The sequence below is a fragment of the Cnephaeus nilssonii genome (assembly GCF_951640355.1).
Source record: "Cnephaeus nilssonii genome assembly, chromosome: X".
Lineage (NCBI taxonomy): Eukaryota > Metazoa > Chordata > Mammalia > Chiroptera > Vespertilionidae > Cnephaeus > Cnephaeus nilssonii.
In genome coordinates this window covers 57,555,371-57,563,375 of record NC_137071.1, presented here as the reverse complement: position 1 = coordinate 57,563,375, position 8,005 = coordinate 57,555,371, and positions in this window count along the sequence as shown.

Genomic DNA, 8,005 nt, shown 5'->3' with positions numbered 1-8,005 from the left:
AATCTTGGGGCCTGGGACTCAGGTTGAGAACTGCTAGCAGGGTTGCCTAAGACCATCGGAAAACACAGATATTTACATTATGATTCATAACAGTAGCAAAATTACAGTTATGAAGTAGCAACAAAAATAATTTTATGGTTGGGGGGTCACCACAACATGAGAAACTGTATTAAAGGGTCGCGTCATTAGAAAGGTTGAGAACCACTGTCTATATATATATATATATATATATATATATATATATATATATATGATTTTTTTGCTTAATCCCCTCACCTTCTTTCATACAGATCCCCAATCCCCCTCCCCTCTGACAGCTGTCAGTCTCTTCCATGCATGCATCTCTCTGTTTCTATTTTGTTCATCAGTTTATTTTGTTCATTAAATTCCACAGACAAGTGAGCTCATATGGTATTTGTTTTCTCTAACTGGCTTATTTCACTTAGCATAATAATCTCCAGGTCCATGCCTGCTGTCACAAAAGGTAAGAGGTCCTTCATTTTTATAGGTGAGTAGTATGCAATTCCCAGAGCAACCACTATGAAAAGTATACAAAGATACACACTCAAAAATTATAAACAAATCAAGAAGTAGTAAATCAAATAATAATGTGATGCCAAAATGAACACTTAAGGAGGACTTGCTGAAGATCTCCAGAGTTTTCTTTCTGTATAGCTTTGTTTTTGATACTCTGACTTGTGAACTCTACCAGCCTTGGTATCTTCAAATTCTCTGCTCCATCTCCTCAACTCATGGAAATCACCAGGCTTCATTAGGGTTCTATCTCCCTGCACCATGGCCTGGATACTCTATTCAGGCAATCTGCTCAATATTCATAGGATTTAACTCATTTGTTTCCCATTACTAAGAAGTAAGTTCTTTGTTGCCTGATGTCCAGTGTCTTGAGGGTCATGTATTTTTCCCCTTTATTTTTAGTTGTGTGAAGAGGGGGAATTAAAGTGTTCCTTGAAAAAAAAAAGGCATGAACTATACTGCACTACCAATGTTTCTCTCAGAAATCCCTTAAGAAAATTAAAGTGAGGGCCTATATTAGATAGTGGAGCAAGAAGTTATTTTATTTTTACTTTATATTTTATTTTACTTTTACAAGGTAAAACTTTCCATTTTAAAGGGTTACTCTTTGCTTTTTAAGTTATATTTTGAAAATAATTTTATTTAATGTTTTTATGTTGAAGCAATTTTAAAATGTATTTTAATTGACACATGGATGGTTTTATTATTTGATTTTCAATTAATGCAAATGTAAAGTGGTGGTTTTGCTTTGTTTTCTTTATTGCTTTAGCCCACTCATCAGCTTTTCATTCAAAAAAATATTTCATTTCAATTTTTAATGGATATTTGTAAATGGTTCTTCAGACTTTATTGGGCAAAGCAGTGACAAGGCTCTGCTTAATTAAACTGTAACTACCACCATTTATAGATAATTTATTAGAAGCTAATATATTTTTTAAAGTCATGTCACCTAAACATGGTTATAGCTAATAAAATACATGAAAAATGATGGGTACATGCATTTCTGTTTCTTTTTGAAGATGACTAATGGAAAGCTGTCTATAGTTAAAGACTGCATATTATTCATTTAGTGAGGATTGAGTAAATATGAGCTGCTTCTATGACTTCTGATGAATCATATGGACATTATTCATTGTGGAAAAAGACAAAGTCATATGGAAAATCATCTGCTGAGCACATTTGTATGTGGTGATGCCCGGAGTCATATCCTTAGTAAATCATATCATGATGTTAAGTATTCAGAGACTAAGTAATGTGAATTGATAGTCTCACTCCAATGCCTGGTAGAACTTTGTTTGCATCACAGAATTATATGATAGACCCTCCTAATTGATGATCAAGCTATGAGGTTAAAACACATTAAATGGGAGAAGTTTAAACTGTTCTATATATAAAATGTTCTTGAATAGTATCAAGGCTGTAAAAAATAATATACTGACTTATTGAACATTCCAAATTCAGCAGTTAGAAAATGTAGTTAGCTAATTGTGAAATCTGAAGTTTGAATTCCCTTAAAGATATAAACCTTTCATTTCTGAATAACAAACAGATTTTAATTTGCTTTATTTACCTATTTTTTTCTTTTTATAATATTTAAGGCCAAGACAGTGAGAGTAGAAAAATGATATAACTTTTTTATTTTTTATTTTATTTTTTTTTATTTTATTATTTTTTTTTTAATTTCTTTATTGATGAAGGTATCACATATTTGTCCTCGTCCCCCCATTCCCATCCCACACCCCTCCCCACACATGCCCCCACCCCCCTGTTGTCCTTAACCGCTGGTTAGGCTGATATGCCTGCACGCAAGTCCTTTGGTTGGTCTCCCCCTTTACCCCCACCCTTCCCTACCCTCCCCCTGAGGCCCGACAGTCTGATCCATGCCTCCTTGTTTCTGGGTCTGTTCTTGTTCATCAGTCTATGTTGTTCATTATTTCCCCTAGATGAGTGAGATCATGTGCTATTAGAAATACACTTATAAGAACCGAAAATGAGACAAGCAATAATGGTTATGGTGACAGGCAAATGAATCAGTGTGTAGTGAGTTTTTTTTCTGGGCCAACAGTTCTTTTGAGACCCAATTTCAATGTCCAACAGTTCCTTATGTGTACATGTCAGCACTGACATTTCAGTTCTGGATGGTGGACAAATGGTGGTAATGCAGGTCCGACTCTGTCCGGTTTGGTCCTGGGCAATCTGCAGTGATGCACAGCTGCTAACTGCTAGTATGGGAAGGCCACATCAGCGTCTTCCGTCTCTGGACTGCTTCTCTTCTGTCTTCATGGCTGGAGTAGTCCTGTCGATTCCTCTCTTGCTGGAATCCACATGGTCTCGGAGTTGTTTTCTGAAAATATACAAACATATTCTCGACCAAAGGTTAATAAAGGAATATTTTCTATAAATTTGACTGGGGATCCTTTTTCAATTTTTGCCCAAATGATTTTCCTCTGGCTTGTTTTGTCACCTTGTGTGTTTTTCATGGGTGTCTTGCTTTTAGCCTTACAATTAATTTTCTAACGTATTAATTTTCTAGATATAATTTACTTACAGGATATTTTTCCTTACATGATATTCCTCTACTATCCCCTCCTTTTTTGATTTAAATGTTAGGAGGCTTTTGAAAATTTTATAATGTATTCTTGGTGGCTTTTAAATTTTAATTTTTTGCACTATAATATAGCTGTTTTAGGTTCATTATATGGTGCACACTTTTATCATGAGATGAAGTACCAATAAAAATTTTAGTTGACTCTTTAGGAACACCTTTTTGTCTGGTACAATTAATTTTTCTAGAATATTCACTTGTTTCAACTAGCCAATTTAAATTTGTCTGAAAACTTGACTACTATTTTACTGTCAAATTTATTACTCTAACAATAATCTTGTTTTACCCTGTAAATATTGGTGGAAGGGATTATTTGCCTTCTTGAGTAGGTCCTGAGCATTCCTGGTGGTAGGCTGGATTTAGATATCGTAAACCCCCTTCCCCACACCATGGGTACAGGGCAACTCAAACAATTCTTGTTGGAGTGAGAGGGCAGCTGCTGTCGGCCAAGTCTCTGTCGGTCACCTGGGTCCTGATCTGAGCTGGGCATGGGAAGCACAAAGCAGCCATGGGGGCAGGAGACCTCCCTCAGAAGGGGCTAGGATTCAGGCCCCTGCAATGTTGGGGGGGTGAGGGTCTGTGCCCCACCTCTGTTGATCCCCAAATTCTCTCCTGATGGCCCCTCTGCGACTGTGCCTGTCTTAGGTTGTTCCTTCCTTGAGGAATCTTACCCGTCATTGACTAACCAGCCATCCTCCGGGGCCAAGCAGGGTGACGTGAGGTTCAGTTTTGTCTCCTTGGTAGCCTATGCCCCCGTGGCCTCCATGCCCAGCACCTGCCTTGGGATCCCCTCGCCTGCTGGCGGGGCCCCAGCACTGATCACATATCTTTTGGAACCCGGGTTTCTTCTCCAGGGAGGGCTCAGTTCGCCCTACTGGGTGATAGACAGATCCATGGCACCAGTCGTCACGAGACTTCAACCTCGACATGAACTGATAGCTCATGCAACAGCTGTGAGCAATTGAATTGTGAGAAGAGGGTCTCTCTTGGCCTAAAGGGTAAGAGGGACCCATATAGAATGCTCAGGTGCCCTCCCAGGAGGCCCTCTACCCAATGAAAAGGGTTAAATCCTTACATGTCCTTTTTAAATTGCTGCCAGACATTCAAAGAATTAGTTTGTATGTTTGCTTGGGATAATTGTATATTATGCTGTAGTAATTCTAAAGTATCAAGAGATGTGTTAAGTTTGTCTCCAAGCACCAAACATATGCCTTTTTTTATTTTATTTATTTTTTATCCCCAAGGGTGCGAGGAACTATTATAAGTACAGGGGGTGTTCCAAATCTGGGAATAATTTTTAATGACAGTGTAGGATAATATCATGTAAGGATATTCTTTGTTCTAGTCCATGGGAATTCCCTTTCAGACTGGCTGTCCATTTCTTTTTATATAGACAAGGTCTTAGTTACATTTTCTGCACCTCCACCGGGGGCATGTAATGATAGTAGTGACACCCTTTCTTTGGTGTCCACACAAGCCAGAAACCTCTCTTTAATTGTACACACAAAGGGGCATTGTTTTGATTTCGTATCATACAAAAGGGAAGCTGGGTGGGGACCCCTATGTATTTATACTTTCTTGCCCCACCCATGGACCTCCTTGATGTCCAGCGTGTTTGGTATTATTGGTACCTATATTAGTCAGAGGATCAGCCCACGTAAGGGGTCTTACCCATGAAGGGTCAGGAGCGTAAGATCAAAATACTTACCCTCTTGTCCCCGGTAAAATTACCGTACATCTGATGATTGCTAGCGTGGCTAGAGAGGCGTTCTCAGGCATTTTTGGGTTTCTGGTTACCTCACAATTTCTTCCCTGCGGTTTGACGTTCTGATTGATGTTTCTCTGTTTCTGGATCTATTTTCCCCCCCCATCGGTTTATGTTGTTCATTATATTCCACAAATGAGTGAGATCATGTGATATTTATCTTTCTCTGCCTGGCTTATTTCACTAAGCATAATGTTCTCCATCTCCATCCATATTGTTGCAAATGGTAAGAGCTCCTTCTTTTTTACCGCAGCGTAGTATTCCATTGTGTAGATGTACCACAGTTTTTTAATCCACTCATCTGCTGATGGGCACTTAGGCTGTTTCCAAATCTTAGCTATGGTGAATTGTGCTGCTATGAACATACGGGTGCATATATCTTTTCTGATTGATGTTTCCAGTTTCTTGGGATATATTCCTAGAAGTGGGATCACTGGGTCAAATGGGAGTTCTATTTTTAGTTTTTTAAGGAAACTCCATACTGTTCTCCACAGTGGTTGCACCAGTCTGCATTCCCACCAGCAGTGCACGAGGGTTCCTTTTTCTCCACATCCTCTCCAGCACTTGTAATTTGTTGACTTGTTGATAATGGCCATTCTGACAGGTGTGAGATGGTACCGCATTGTTGTTTTGATTTGCATCTCTCTAATGATTAGTGATTTAGAGCAGGTTTTCATATGTCTCTTGGCCTTCCTTCTGTCTTCTTTCGAAAAGTGTCTATTTAGATCAGTTGCCCATTTTTTGATTGGGTTGTTTATCTTCTTTTTGTTAAGCTGCATGAGTTCCCTGTAAATGTTGGAGATTAAACCCTTATCGTTGATATCATTGGCAAATATGTTCTCCCATGTAGTGGGCTTTCTTGTTGTTTTATTGATGGTTTCCTTTGCTGTGCAAAAGCTTTTTATTTTGATGTAGTCCCATTTGTTTATTTTCTCTTTAGCTTCCATTGCCCTAGGAGCAGTATCAGCAAAGAAGTTCTTTTGGCATATGTCAGAGATTTTTTTGCCTGTAGATTCCTCTAGTATTTTTATGGTTTCCTGTCTTATGTTTAAGTCCTTGATCCATTTTGAGTTTATTTTTGTGTATGGTGTAAGATGGTGGTCTAGTTTCATTTTTTTGCATGTATCTGTCCAATTTTCCCAACACCATTTGTTGAAGAGACTGTCTTGACTCCATTGTATGTTCATGCCTCCTTTGTCAAATATTAATTGAGCATAGTGATTTGGATCAATTTCTGGGTTCTCTATTCTATTCCATTGATCTATATGTCTGTTCTTGTGCCAATACCAGGCAGTTTTGAGAACAGTGGCTTTGTAATACAGCTTGAAATCTGGTATGGAGATCCCACCTACTTTGTTCTTCTTTCTCAGGATTGCTGTGGCTATTCGGGGTCTTTTTTTATTCCAGATGAATTTTTGGAAAGTTCGTTCTAGGTCTGTGAAGTATGCCGTTGGTATTTTAATGGGAAGTGCATTGAAATTATAGATTGCTTTGGGTAATATGGACATTTTGATGATGTTGATTCTACCAATCCATGAACATGGTATGTTCTTCCATCTGTTTATGTCTTCCTCTATCTCTTTTTTCAGTGTTGTGTAGTTTTCCGCATATAGGTCTTTTACCTCCTTAGTTAAGTTTATTCCTAGGTATCTTAATTTTTTTGGTGCGATGGTAAATGGGATTGCTTTTTTAGTCTCTCTTTCTGTAAGTTCATTATTGGTGTATAGAAATGCCATAGATTTCTTAGCATTTATTTTGTATCCTGCTACTCTGCCAAATTCATTTATTAAGTCTAGTAGTTTTTTGATGGAGTCTTTAGGGTTTTCTATGTACAGTATCATGTCATCTGCAAATAAGGACAGTTTTACTTCTTCTTTTCCAATTTGGATGCCTTTTATTTCTTCTTCTTGTCTGATTGCAATGGCTAGTATTTCCAACACTATGTTGAACAGGAGTGGTGAGAGTGGGCATCCCTGTCTTGTTCCTGTTCTTAGGGGAAATGGTTTTAGTTTTTGCCCATTGAGTATGATGTTGGCTGTGGGTTTGTCATATATGGCTTTTATTATGTTGAGGTATGATCCTTCTATTCCCAGCTTGCTGAGAGTTTTTATCAGGAAAGGGTGTTGGATTTTGTCAAATGCTTTTTCTGCATCAATTGATATGACTATATGGTTTTTATCTCTCAATTTGTTTATGTGATGTATCACGTTTATTGATTTGCGAATATTGTACCATCCTTGCATCCCAGGGATAAATCCTACTTGGTCGTGGTGTATGATCTTTCTGATGTATTGCTGGATCCGATTTGCTAGAATTTTGTTGAGGATTTTGGCATCTATGTTCATGAGGGATATTGGCCTGTAATTCTCCTTCATTGTGTTATCTTTACCTGGTTTTGGTATTAGGGTGATGCTGGCTTCATAGAAGGAGCTTGGAAGTGTTCCTTCTTCTTGAATTTTCTGGAATAGTCTGAGGAGGATAGGTTTTAGCTCTTCCTTGAATGTTTTATAAAACTCCCCTGTGAAGCCGTCTGGCCCCGGGCTTTTGTTTGCTGGAAGCTTTTTGATAACTTCTTCTATTTCTTCCATAGTTATCAGCCTATTGAGATTTTTAGTCTCTTCCTGAGTAAGTTTTGGAAGGTTGTGTTTTTCTAGGAATGAGTCCATTTCCTCCAGGTTGTCTAGTTTGTTGGAGTAGAGTTGTTCATAGTATTTTTTGACAATCCTTTGTATTTCTGTGGGGTCTGTTGTTATTTCACCTCTTTCATTTCTGATTTTGTTTATTTGGGTCCTCTCTCTTTGTTTCTTGGTGAGCCTGGCTAGAGGTTCATTAATCTTGTTTATCCTTTCAAAGAACCAGCTCTTGGTTTTGTTGATCTTGTGTATTGTTTTTTTGGTCTCTATGTCATTTATTTCTGCTCTGATCTTTATTATTTCCTTTCTTCTGCTCACTGTGGGCTTTTCTTGTTGCTCCCTTTCTAATTCTTTGAGTTGTTGAGATAGATGATCTATTACCATTTTTTCTTGTTTTTTGAGGTAGGCCTGTAGAGCTATACATTTGCCTCTCAGGACTGCTTTCATTGTGTCCCATAGGATTTGCAA